This window comes from Castanea sativa, chromosome 1 (assembly GCF_040712315.1).
Source record: "Castanea sativa cultivar Marrone di Chiusa Pesio chromosome 1, ASM4071231v1".
NCBI classification, from domain to species: Eukaryota; Viridiplantae; Streptophyta; class Magnoliopsida; order Fagales; family Fagaceae; genus Castanea; species Castanea sativa.
This window is the reverse complement of record NC_134013.1, coordinates 80551845-80565276: the sequence shown is the minus strand read 5'-3', so window position 1 is coordinate 80565276 and position 13432 is coordinate 80551845.

The following is a 13432-nucleotide window of genomic DNA, read 5'->3' as shown; positions in this document are numbered from 1 at the left end:
GGGGATGACACGGTTAAGACCAATGGTTAAAAGGGGTAAACCCTAGAATGCCCCAGAAGCACTGGTGTTGAAGAAATGTCAAAGATAAAGGCTGCTACCTCCACATTAAAGACCCTGCACCTACCACCCTGGCCGCATTGATGGGGAAGTGACACTTGAACAGTGGAAGAGAAACTTCTGGTTACTATTCAAAGGCACTGGGAAAAGAAATATCTAGGTTAAAGGGGAGGTAAAGCAACACGTGTAAAAGGTATTCAAGAGAGTAGTATTTAAGGGGGAATCTAAGACAGAAAGGGGGATCTCCCTCTTTGTAACCTAAAAGAAAGAGAAAAAGAAAGAGAGAGAAATTATATAAGAACAGTTCTCGGCTTACGTCCGAGCAGATTGATTCAGAGCATTCTTTGTTGTTTTTAAGTGTTTATAATCTTTAGCTTGCTATTTAATCCTCAAACACTTCTAACCTGGGTTTCAAGCCCACACTCTACAAATTACATTGTTTAAGGCTCGTTGGACCTGAGCCTGTAACTGTTCTTGGGGCCAGGTGCAATTGTGCACTTACAATTGGCGCCGTCTGTGGGAAATCTAGTCTGGAAGAGGTAGGGATATTATGGCAGGCTTAGGCTCTCACCATGCAGAGTCACAAGGATCACAACCGGAAGATCATTTCCAACGTCTTGAACATCGTAGGGATCGTGAGGGGAGTGTCCATACAGAGTATCCAAGTGCTGGCCATACTCATGGAGGGGGTAGCACTACCCATGATGAGGGCTCTAAATCCATGCAGAGGGAAATCGATCGTTTGAAGAGGAAGTTACGCCGCGCTAAACGTAAGGCTTCCCCGTCCTTGTCTAGTTCTTCCTCAGAGGAGGATAGGGGAGCTGGCCACAGCTCAAGGTCGCGCACTCCCACCAGTGCAACATCCTCCAGTGAGGAGGGCAGCCAACCAACTTGCAGACGTAAGAAGCCTCGTTCTAGGGGCTTAGGTAACGATACCATGAGTAGGGCGTTGCACCAACTCTCTAAATCTCCGTTTTCGCGGAGGATTGAGAGGGGGAGGCTCCCCAGGAGGTTCACCCAGCCCACCTTCACCATTTATAATGGCCGGACTGATCCGGTGGAGCACGTGAGTCACTTCAACCGAGAGGATGGCGGTGCACTCTCACAATGAGACTCTGATGTGTAAAGTTTTCCCCTCCAGCTTGGGACCTGTGGCTATGAGATGGTTTAACGGTCTCAAATCTGGGTCCGTAGGCTCGTTTGGGGAGCTGACTAGGGCATTTGCTTCGCGGTTCATTACGTGTAGCAGAGTCCCTCGGCCATTGGATTCGCTGCTATCCATGGCCATGAAGGAAGGGGAGACACTGAAAGCATACTCCGACCGATACTGAGAGATGTTTAACGAGATAGATGGTGACTTTGATGAGGTGGCGCTTAATACCTTTAAAGTAGGTCTCCCTACTGACCACGACCTAAGAAAGTCTTTGACGAAAAAGCCCGTCCGCAGTGTACGCCGCCTTATGGATCGTATTGATGAGTACAAGAGGGTAGAAGAAGACCAGCAGCAAGGGAAGGGAAAGGAAAAGGTTATCCCGCAGGAGAGAAGGGATTTCAGGCCGGATAGATACCACAACAACAAGCCGATGAGGGATTACTTCGGGCAATCCGGCTAGGCAGCACCTCAGGCTGTAAATACTGTGTTCCGAGAGCCGGTGCATCAGTTACTAGAGAAAGTTCGTAAAGAGCCTTTCTTCAGGTGGCCAGGTAAGATGGCAGGGGACCCTGCGAGAAGAAACCAAAATCTCTTTTGCCAGTACCATCAGGATGTAGGCCACACTACCAAGAACTGTCGGACATTGTGGAACCATCTAGAGCAGCTCGTCAGTGAGGGAAAGTTGAAGCAGCACTTGTGTCAGCCCCTTTGGGCGAGCCGGTCCAAGTTGGTTCAAACAACTAGAGGAACAATATATCTCGGCCAGCCTTGGGAACAATTAATGTTATCTTCGCTGCCCCTGGCAGGACCGGCTCAGGTCCCACTAGGGTGATGGCGGTTTCCCATCAACAGACCGAGGACATGGGTCACAGGCCGAAGAGGTTGAAGGGCACTTTGCCCGTCCTAGATTTCTCGGAGGAGGATAAGGTAGGGACCATCCAGCCCCATGACGATGCTCTTGTGGTTACCCTCAGAATTGGGAACTATGACGTGAGAAGGGTGATGATAGATCAGGGCAGCGGTGCAGATATCATGTACCCTGATCTGTTTAAGGGGTTAAGATTGAAGTTGGAAGACCTTACTCCTTATGACTCGCCACTTATAAGCTTCGAAGGGAGAGCCGTTGTGCCGAAGGGACAGATCCGTTTGCCCGTTCAGTCCGGCTCAGAAACGGTGGAGGTGGACTTCATCGTCGTTGATGCGTACTCTCCATACACGGCCATCCTTGCCAGGCCTTGGTTTCATGCGCTTGGAGCCGTCTCCTCTACCTTACATGTTAAAGTTAAATTCCCCTCGGGGGAATGTGTTGAGGAAATCCTCGGCAGCCAATCAGTAGCCAGGCAGTGCATATCGGCTGCGGTACTGCATCAGACGGAAGCCGAGTCTTCGGCTTTGATCAACAAGGGCTTATAGCAGTTAACGGCTCCTGATTCATCTGGAGTGGTGACAGGAGATGAGACACAGTGCGAGGGATTAGAGAAGTTTCCAGTGGCCGATGACCCGGAGAGATTCTTCCAAGTCGGTGTACTTTTACCACACCAAGAGAAAATGGAGTTGTTAGAGTTCTTGAAGGATAATGTTGATGTTTTTGCGTGGGATCCTTATGAAGCTCCAGGTCTGGATCCGGGCTTCATTTGTCATCACCTAAATGTCAACCCGGCTATCATTCCGAGAAGGCAGCCACCTCGGCGATCCTCCAGGGAACATTCCGAGGCTGTGAAGGAAGAGGTGCTCAAACTCAAAAGGGCTGGGGCTATCAAAGAAGTTTTCTACCCTGAGTGGTTAGCCCATACAGTTGTCGTTAAAAAGAAAAATGGAACGTGGAGGGTATGTGTGGACTTTACTGATATGAACAAGGCCTGTCCCAAAGATTCGTTCCCAATGCCACGTATTGATCAACTGGTGGATGCCACTTTCGGTCATCCTCGGATGAGTTTCTTAGATGCCTTCCAGGGTTATCACCAGATTCCCTTGGCACTGGAGGATCAGGAGAAGACCGCATTCATTACGCCGACGGGGAATTACCATTATAGGGTCATGCCGTTCGGTCTGAAGAATGCTGGGGCTACTTATCAAAGGATGATGACCAGAATGTTCGAACAGCAGATGGGGAAAACCATTGAGGTATACGTTGACGATATGGTGGTGAAAAGCAAAACAATCCCCTCACATGTGAAAGATTTGGCCGACACTTTTCAGATACTGAGAAGGTACAAGTTGCGCCTCAACGCCTCAAAATGTTCTTTCGGCGTGGGTTCTGGGAAGTTCTTGGGATACATGATTACACATAGAGGCATAGAGGTAAACCCGGTGCAGGTTAAGGCTATTCAGGACTTGCAGCCTCCTCGGAACCCGAAAGAAATTCAAAAGTTGACGGGAATGATTGCCGCTTTGAACAGGTTCATATCTCGGTCAGCTGACCGGTGTCGTCATTTCTTCCAACTGCTGAATAAGTGGAAAGGGTTTCAGTGGACCGAGGACTGCGAGTTAGCCTTTCAACAACTTAAGCAATATCTATCTCGGCCACCCATCCTTTCTCGTCCAGAAGCACATGAGATTTTGTTTGCTTATCTGGCAGTGGCCGTCCACGCGGTCAGCCTTGTCCTGATAAGAGATGATAGCGAGATGCAAAGACCGGTATATTATGTTAGTAAGTCTTTGGGTGATGCCGAGGTACGTTATCAACCTTTAGAGAAAGCGCTCCTGGCCGTGGTTCATGCCACGCGAAAGCTTCCCCATTATTTTCAGTCCCACACAGTGGTTGTTCTGACCCAATTGCCCCTCAAGGCAGTTCTGCGTAGCGCCGACTACTCAGGAAGGATAGCAAAGTGGGGGACCATCCTGGGGGCTTTTGATGTAAAGTATAAGCCTCGCACCTCGGTGAAGGGCCAGATCCTCGCTGACTTGGTGGCGGAATTTGCCGAGCCATTACTGGAAGAAACTCTGAAAGAAGCACATATGGATGAAAAATCAGTTGGTGTGATTACAACTGCCGTGCCTCTGATTTGGAAAATGTACGTGGATGGGGCGGCTAATCAGAGAGGATCTGGTGTTGGACTTGTTCTTGTGTCCCCAGAGGGAATTGTCTTCGAAAAATCTTTAAGATTGGCGTTCTCGGCTACTAACAATGAGGCCGTTAACAAAGTCATTGTCAGTGGGCTAAAGAAAAGGTTGGATGATGCGAAAGGTAGATGGGTAGAAGAGCTCCCTCATGTTCTGTGGACGTATCGGACCACACCGCGCAGGTCCACTGGAGAAACTCCATTTTCTATGACTTACGGAGCCGAGGCGGTGATACCTCTGGAATCTGGTTTTCCCACCTTAAAGACCAGCTCCTTTAGTCCTGAGAATAACAATGGACTCCTGGAAAAGGGCCTAGATTTGCTTGAGTAACGGCGCGAGGCAGCGATGGTCCAGGTGGCTTATTATCAACAGAAGCTAAAACGAGGATATGATGCCCATGTGAAGCTAAGACCACTTGCACCTGGTGATCTTGTGTTAAGGAAGGTTGTAGGCACTTCTAAGAACCCAGCTTGGGGCAAGCTGGGACCAAACTGGGAAGGCCCCTATCACATTGTTTCAGTAGCAGGCATAGGGTCATATAGGCTAGCTGATCTAGACGAACAAATAGTACCACGTCCATGGAATGTAAATAATCTTAGAAGGTATTATTATTAATGAAATGAGCTTTTGTCAGTGTGTATTTCAAAATTATGAGTAGCTCTGACGCTTGAAGTTATCACTCTTAAGAATCAAACAGAAACTTGGTTAAGTGCAGTCCTCGGACCACAAACCTTGTGGAAATTGATGTCTTGTCATTTGTTAAACAGAACCTTAGTTATGCCGGGTCTTCGGACCTCCTACTTTGGGAAAATTAACATTTGAAGTTATCAATTTTTAAGAATCAAACAGAAACTTGGTTAAGTGCAGTCCTCGGACCACAAACCTTGTGGAAATTGATGTCTTGTCATTTGTTAAACATAACCTTAGTTATGCCGGGTCTTCGGACCTCCTACTTTGGAAAAATTAACATTTGAAGTTATCAATTTTTAAGAATCAAACAGAAACTTGGTTAAGTGCAGTCCTCGGACCACAAACCTTGTGGAAATTGATGTCTTGTCATTTGTTAAACAGAACCTTAGTTATGCCGGGTCTTCGGACCTCCTACTTTGGGAAAATTAACATTTGAAGTTATCAATTTTTAAGAATCAAACCGAAACTTGGTTAAGTGCAGTCCTCGGACCACAAACCTTGTGGAAATTGATGTCTTGTCATTTGTTAAACAGAACCTTAGTTATGCCGGGTCTTCGGACCTCCTACTTTGGGAAAATTAACATTTGAAGTTATCAATTTTTAAGAATCAAACAGAAACTTGGTTAAGTGCAGTCCTCGGACCACAAACCTTGTGGAAATTGATGTCTTGTCATTTGTTAAACAGAACCTTAGTTATGCCGGGTCTTCGAACCTCCTACTTTGGGAAAATTAACATTTGAAGTTATCAATTTTTAAGAATCAAACAGAAACTTGGTTAAGTGCAGTCCTCGGACCACAAACCTTGTGGAAATTGATGTCTTGTCATTTGTTAAACAGAACCTTAGTTATGCCGGGTCTTCGGACCTCCTACTTTGGGAAAATTAACATTTGAAGTTATCAATTTTTAAGAATCAAACAGAAACTTGGTTAAGTGCAGTCCTCGGACCACAAACCTTGTGGAAATTGATGTCTTGTCATTTGTTAAACAGAACCTTAGTTATGCCGGGTCTTCGGACCTCCTACTTTGGGAAAATTAACATTTGAAGTTATCAATTTTTAAGAATCAAACAGAAACTTGGTTAAGTGCAGTCCTCGGACCATAAACCTTGTGGAAATTGATGTCTTGTCATTTGTTAAACAGAACCTTAGTTATGTTGGGTCTTCGGACCTCCTACTTTGGGAAAATTAACATTTGAAGTTATAATTTTTAAGAATCAAACGTAAAATTGGTGAAGTCTTATCGTCGGACCACAATTTTGATCAAGGTTATCTCCTTATTATGTCTGGATGTTAATGCGTTACTGTTTATTAAACTCGGACCTTAAGTTTCATGTCTTTAAGTGTTAAGCAATTTTGTGTAAGGAATGGTCCTCGGATCTTACATCCTACTAGAAACAGTGTTGTGCATTATAAGGGCTTAATCATTATATGAAGTCCTCTTTTCTTTTTAATCAAGGCATTGTTTAAATATATTAACCATGTCACTTTTTGTTAAATCTTTAATGATGTACATAAGATTATGTGAAAGTTATGATTGTGCAATCCTTGGAGTTAGATTTGTTTACTCTGAGAAATTTTGGTTATGTGCTAATGGCAATATTTATAGCAAATAAAGAAAAAAAAAATAAAGTAAAGTATAACAGATACAACCCAAGTGAAAAGTAAAAATTGTGCTTCATTAATCAGTTAAATATGCATTACATAGTTAATTCAAAAATGGAAAAAGAGAAGCCCTAAGCTAAGTCCTAAGCTTTTGGAGGAGGCTCATGCTGAGAGGTACTAGTGCCCTCGGTCTTTCTCAACTCTAGCTCAAAGGGAGTCAAGATCTGCTTTCCCTTATCTGCTGTCTTCGTTGGCGGGACGTTGGGTTCAACTGTTTGGCTTAAGTCCTTCTCTGCATCCCCTCCTCCTTCCTTCTCTTTGTTGGAACCAGAAGGTTCTGTAGGATCAGGAATTTGCTGTGGGACCACCGGAGGTAGGGCAGGAAGAATTGTCTCAGGGGTAGGAGTAGCAGCAGGAGCCTCTTCAATCTCCTGTATTTCTAGGGGAAGCCAAACGTTCTCGGACTTCCTCAAATCCGAAGATTGGGGAACTCCTGCTGCGTTTAAAGCTTCCTCCCATACTTTTTGACAGTATTCGCGGCATAAAGCCGCGAACTCCTCTGTCAGCTGCTCCTCGGTGGTTGCTACCCCTTCATCAAAACTTGCCTGCTTGGCAGCTTGAAGAGAGAATTGGAAGGAGCTGGCTTCTTCCTTCATTAGCGCCAGCTGCTTCTTCAGATCCGAGCACTCCCTTTGAGCTTGGGAGAGCTCTTCATCTCTTGCATGAAGGAGCTTGCGCTGTCCTTCTATCTGGGTCTTCATGGTCTTCAAGTTTGACTCGACCCCATTTTTCTCTCTCCTCAGATCTGACACCTCCGAGGTCAGCTTCTTGTTCTCAGCAAGGGCTGTGCCCAAAGACTTCTCAGTCTCCATCCTGATTTCGAGCTCAGTTCTGGCTACTTTCCGAGTGTCTTCAATAAGCTTTTCAGCTACAAAGACCTCCTGAATAGCCTGTAACAAAGTATGATGGAGTTAGGAACAATAAAAAAACAAACTTACCTATAAATATTATCAAAAGTGGAACCTTCCTAAAAAAGGAGAAAAACTTACCAGCGCTAAGTCTCTTTTTAGTGAGAGGAATAGTTGTGACTGGCCCATCTTTTCCAAGGTCTCCATGTCCTTGGGCAGCAGAAGAGGGCGTTCCAAGACCTCGGCCAGGTGGTGGGCGTGGCCTTGTTGAACCGCCCTTATACCGGATCGGCGGGGAGATGGGTGCGCCGTCCGGCCTTTAGATCGGGGGACCAGGTGGTCGGTGCTCGGCGCACTTCGGCCTCGTCCCCGAATTCCCCGATTTCAACCGAACGGGCTCTACCCTTGCCCTTGTCCGGCCTTCTGCCGGGGCCGATGGGAGTTGTTGGCGTGGTTTCTTGGGGTCTTTATTAATCGTCCCCTCATTATCCCCCTTCCTCTTCTTCTTGGGATCCTCGGTGGCGCTTTTGGCTCGGAGGAGGAGGAGGAGGTAAAGCCGGGGGAACTTGGGACGTCCCCGTTTTCTTTTTTCTGCAACCTTAGCAGCCCTATTCGTGAGGAGACCCTCCATTCTTCCCATGTCTTCTTCAAATTCGTCCTCGGGAAGGGCAACTACAAACCCTGCAATTCTAGAGGCCTCGGTGGCTTCTTCCTCCTCGTCGGAAAGTACCACAAACTGGTTCCCGCGAGGTCTCTCGGTGTCTTCGAGATGGAATTGATCTATCTCGTCGTCAAGAGTGTGTGAAGAAGACACCTGCTCTTCTGGAATGACAGTTGTTTGTGAGTGCACAGCAAGGGGGATTGCTGCTATAGGCCGGTTGTACAAAACGGTGTTGGGAGCGTCCGGGAGTTCGCGGTCGTCCAGAAAGTGGGGCCGAGCTACGTTTATCCTCCTTCGTCTTCGGTCGCCCGCAATTATGGCGCTCTCTATCTCCTGGAAGTCCGAGGAAAGGGGATTGTACCCTAGAATGAGGTGAGCAGCCCGGAGTTGTAAGTCTTCACTAACGAACACTTCGGAGCGAAGTACTCGGTTTAGATCGGCAATGTTACAATGACTCAGACGAGGACGCACGTGCTGCTTATCTGCAAAAAAGACGTCAAAACGAACAAATCTGGTCAGATTCACACAAATATTTAACAAATTTAAGTAAATATGAATACGCATTTCTGTGTGTGTTAGGAGAAGTTGTGTTGTGGGGAGATTAATCCTACGGCGTCGCACCTGGATCCCCCCACTCAACTGGGCAGTGGAGGCCGTCGTGCCAGTTCCCAGACACGATCAAGTAGTCGTCCTTCATGCCTTTGTTTGATTTGGGCAGACAGGAGATTAGCCTAACGGTGCTGGACCGAGATTTAATATAATAACCTACCTTAGAAAGTTTATGGGACTCATATAGGAACACAACATCGTGCCATGTGAGGTTTAAACCCATCTACTCGTTGAGAGCATCTACACTACCTAGAACTCTAAAAACGTTTGGGAGGCATTGATCGGGACACAACCGGTGGTTGCGAAGGTATTCCCTCATTACGGGTTTCATTGGAAGGGTCATTCCACCCTCTATAAAGGCTATCATAGGAATGATAACCTCTCCCTCTTTCCTAGAACCAGCCACGGCTTCTGCCGGGCAATATTTTAGTCCTACATCGCTGGGAATACGGTATTTAGCCCTAAAACCCTCCATCCCAGCGACGGAATCAACTAGACACTTAAACCTACCCATTATAAGAGAACGAAAGGCTAAACTTTAAAGGAAAAAATGTTTACGAAGACAGCCGAGGACTGTATCCGAGGAGAAAAGGTTAAGAACAGAGAGAGCAAGAACTTACAAAGTTGGAGGTACGGGTTTCCACGGTTTTCTGCTGGTAAAGAATGATTGTAGGTGTTTTGATGGGATTGATCCCTGATGAATTAAATGAAGGCGCAGGTTCCCGAAGCGTCACGACGTGCGAAAAGGCGGCCTCGAAATTATATTTGTCCCGCCTAAAATTTCGTGGAGTAATGAGGGCCGTTGGATGCCCATCTCACCGTTGAACGTGAGGGACAAAGTGTAACTGGCAGTATTAAATACGCGCGTTGTTCAAAATAAAACCGCCAAATGGCATCTTCTGGGACGCGAAACGATTTCCACACGTACCATTACTAACAAAGTGAGTGGAGTAGGTTCTCGTCGGATCAAAACCCTATTTTTCTCCTCGGACGTTGAAAATTAGAGTTTTGAGGGGCTATTGTGGGGGCGAAAAGATCCTGATGAGAATGTGGGCCTTTTGGGCCGTGTTAAGGAAGGCCGACCTGCTACTGGGTTTAGAATTTGTTGGTACTATGGGTCGGCCCATACGCCGAGGGTCCGAGGATCCAGCCGAGGGTGGACTTATCCTCGGACGGACACCGAAGAACTCGGGGTTTCGCAATAAAGATTAGGGGATGACACGGTTAAGACCAATGGTTAAAAGGGGTAAACCCTAGAATGCCCCAGAAGCACTGGTGTTGAAGAAATGTCAAAGATAAAGGCTGCTACCTCCACATTAAAGACCCTGCACCTACCACCCTGGCCGCATTGATGGAGAAGTGACACCTGAACAGTGGAAGAGAAACTTCTGGTTAGTATTCAAAGGCACTGGGAAAAGAAATATCTAGGTTAAAGGGGAGGTAAAGCAACACGTGTAAAAGGTATTCAAGAGAGTAGTATTTAAGGGGGAATCTAAGACAGAAAGGGGGATCTCCCTCTTTGTAACCTAAAAGAAAGAGAAAAAGAAAGAGAGAGAAATTATATAAGAACAGTTCTCGGCTTACGTCCGAGCAGATTGATTCAGAGCATTCTTTGTTGTTTTTAAGTGTTTATAATCTTTAGCTTGCTATTTAATCCTCAAACACTTCTAACCTGGGCTTCAAGCCCACACTCTACAAATTACATTGTTTAAGGCTCGTTGGGCCTGAGCCCGTAACTGTTCTTGGGGCCAGGTGCAGTTGTGCACTTACAAGAGGTTTTGAGGGTATTTTGGTTATTTTAGAGGTTTCAGGGTATTTTGGTCGTTTGAGAGGTTTCGGTGTTATTGTAGTAATTTATTAGGTTTTTGGGGTATTTTTGTCATTTTAGAGGATTCGAGAGGTGTAGACACAACATTTTGTACCCCTTACGACTCGACTTTTGTTCCTCAATGATGCTCAAACTCTAAAGCTCAAGGCTAGTTTGGAGCCCAATCAGATACTAAATTGACTTGAGGAGTGTTGAAATGGAAAATATAACCTTTTAATTGAGCAAAAATTTATTTTTGGAAATAAAATGATCAAAGTGGCCATCGGCTTGTGTGAGTGGGCATGCCTACGAAGGCATATTCCTACATATGCAACTAGGGTTTCAGAAGCATAAGAAAGATAAGTTTTTGCAATAATAGCTAAGGTTTGGAATGAATCCCACATTGTCTGGGAGCCATTCCAAACTCCATTTTCTTCAACAATAAAAAGACTTATATGGTACATTTTCAAAACACACAAAATTCTCACAGGAAAACCCTAAGATTCACTAGAAAATAGTGAATTAAAGAAAGTTTTTCACAAAACACCTTCAAGTCAATTTTATTCAATTGGGACCTTTTTGGGTTCCAATCCTTTTAGTTTAGTGTTGCTAATCACTTTCTAATTGGTTTGTGAATAGACTTAACTAAGGGGAGCAGTCAAAATCAAACTTGGAAAGCTTTTCTTTAAGGTATTGGGTCTAACCCTTTCTCTTTATTTCTTTTTCTTTTCTACTTTTCTTTCTACATTTTAATTTCATTTTTTACGTGGTTTATGTTTGTGTATGTCTATTTAAGTTAGTTTTTTTTATTTCTTCTCCTGTTTTGTGCACGTTAGGTTGTTAGTTTTTTGTTTTAAAGTTCTGCTTGGTTTTTGCATTTTTAGGTTTTTTGTACACATAATCTTGCCTACATACGCAAGCTTGATTACACACATGCAGACTTGTTCTAGCTTGCATGATGTCGTTGCCAGAAACCCTAATTTTTTTTTTCTGTTTGTTTTGTCTCTACCTTCACATGTTTGTTCTATCTAGCCTCCTTTTTTATATGTTTTAGGCTCTGTAAGTTCTAGTTTACCTCTTTCACATGCTCATTTAATATCACATGCTTAGATTAGGGTTTTTATGTTGTTTCTTGCTTTGATGCCATGTCATTCATTCGCATGCCCATGCATTGAGGTCATATGTGCTGTGTTGCTGCAAGGTAAGTAAAGGTTAAGTCATGCGTTGGAAATGTTCATGTATTTGTGATATGATCTTGTTTTTGTGTTGGAGATGAATGTGAATGCTTGGATGAATCACATGTTACTTGGACCTTTCCTTATGCTTATGTTTCTACCCTGATTTGATTATATATGTTTCTATCTTGAATATGCTTTGGTGCCATGTTAAATGAATGCTTATGTCTGGGTTGGTTTCTTATGCCTTATGGATGGACATGTATATTTTTTGGGATGAAAGATTCCATGTTGTATGCTAAATGCATGTTAGTGTGTGTGTGTGTGTGTGTGTGTAAGTCTAGGATATAAGTGTTGAATTAGCTTTTAATAGGGTTGAGACACAAGACACAATTATGGGAGACCAACATTAGGGTTGGGCAATCTTGGGTGCCTAACACCTTTCCAAAAGCATACCTAAACTCCGAACTCATATATCTGGTAGTAAGATCAAAAGGTCCTTCCTTAAAATGATGCTATATATATGGTTTCTAAACCATTGCAAAAACTAGATGGTGACTCCAAAACCCCTTGTGCCCACAGGGGGTTTCAATGGTATTTTGGTCGTTTAAGAAGTTTCGAGTGTATTTTAGCCATTTTTTAAGTTTATGGGTATTTTCTTCATTTTTAGAGTTTTGGAGGGTCTTTTCTTTTTAGGTTTCAATGGTATTTTGGTCATTTGAAAAGTTTTGGGGGGTATTGTGGTCATTTCGGTGGATTTGGGGGTATTTTTGTCATTTTTTTAGATTTTTGGGATATTTTGGACATTCGTTGTGCATTTTAGTTATTTTGGCAATTCTTAGGGTATTTTGGTCCTTATAGAGGTTTTGGGGTATTTAAGAGGTTTTTTGATATTTTGGTAATTCTCATGGGTAAAATAAATATTTTTTTAGTATGGGCAATTTTGTCAATTCAATAAGTTCTTACATCTCCACCAACAAATAATGTAAGATCACCCCCATTTGAAAAGTTGATGTGATATAATTTGTAATCTTAGATTATGGCAATGTTAGAAACAATTAAATGAACCAAACACTTTAATGTCACATTAAGGTGATGTGCATCACACAAGGGCACATCAATGAGGCGTTTGGTTCGCTTAATGTTACATCAAGGTGTAATGTTATATCATCATAAACTTAGATTCATGTGATCACATTACCTTAATGTGTCATTAAGTTGTTTGGTTCATTAAATTACATTCCAATAATAATCCAAGAATGTAGCATTCATATAATTGATAAATAAACATTCTTAGAAATAATTAAATTTATTATAATAACAAATTGATTGAAAATAGCAAAACTCCAAAAAATGTCAAAATTAGCCTTGATCCAAAAAACACCAATGGAAGATCCAAAATGACCCAATTACCCCTAAAACCTCAAAAAATACTTGAAATCTAAAAAATGACCAAATTACCCATGTAACCTCTAAAATTACCAAAAATACTCTAAATCTTATGAAGATGACCAAAATACCCCCCACAACCTCAAAATGACCAAAATCATCCAAAAAACTCTAAAATGACAAAATTACCCTTGAAATCACTAGAACAGTCAAAATACCCCCCAAAATCACAGTTTGCCATTACTTCCACCCACCATCTTTATCACCTTCAGATAAGTTTTTCTCAGTTCTTATGCCAGTGTTTTCTTGTTTTCTTGT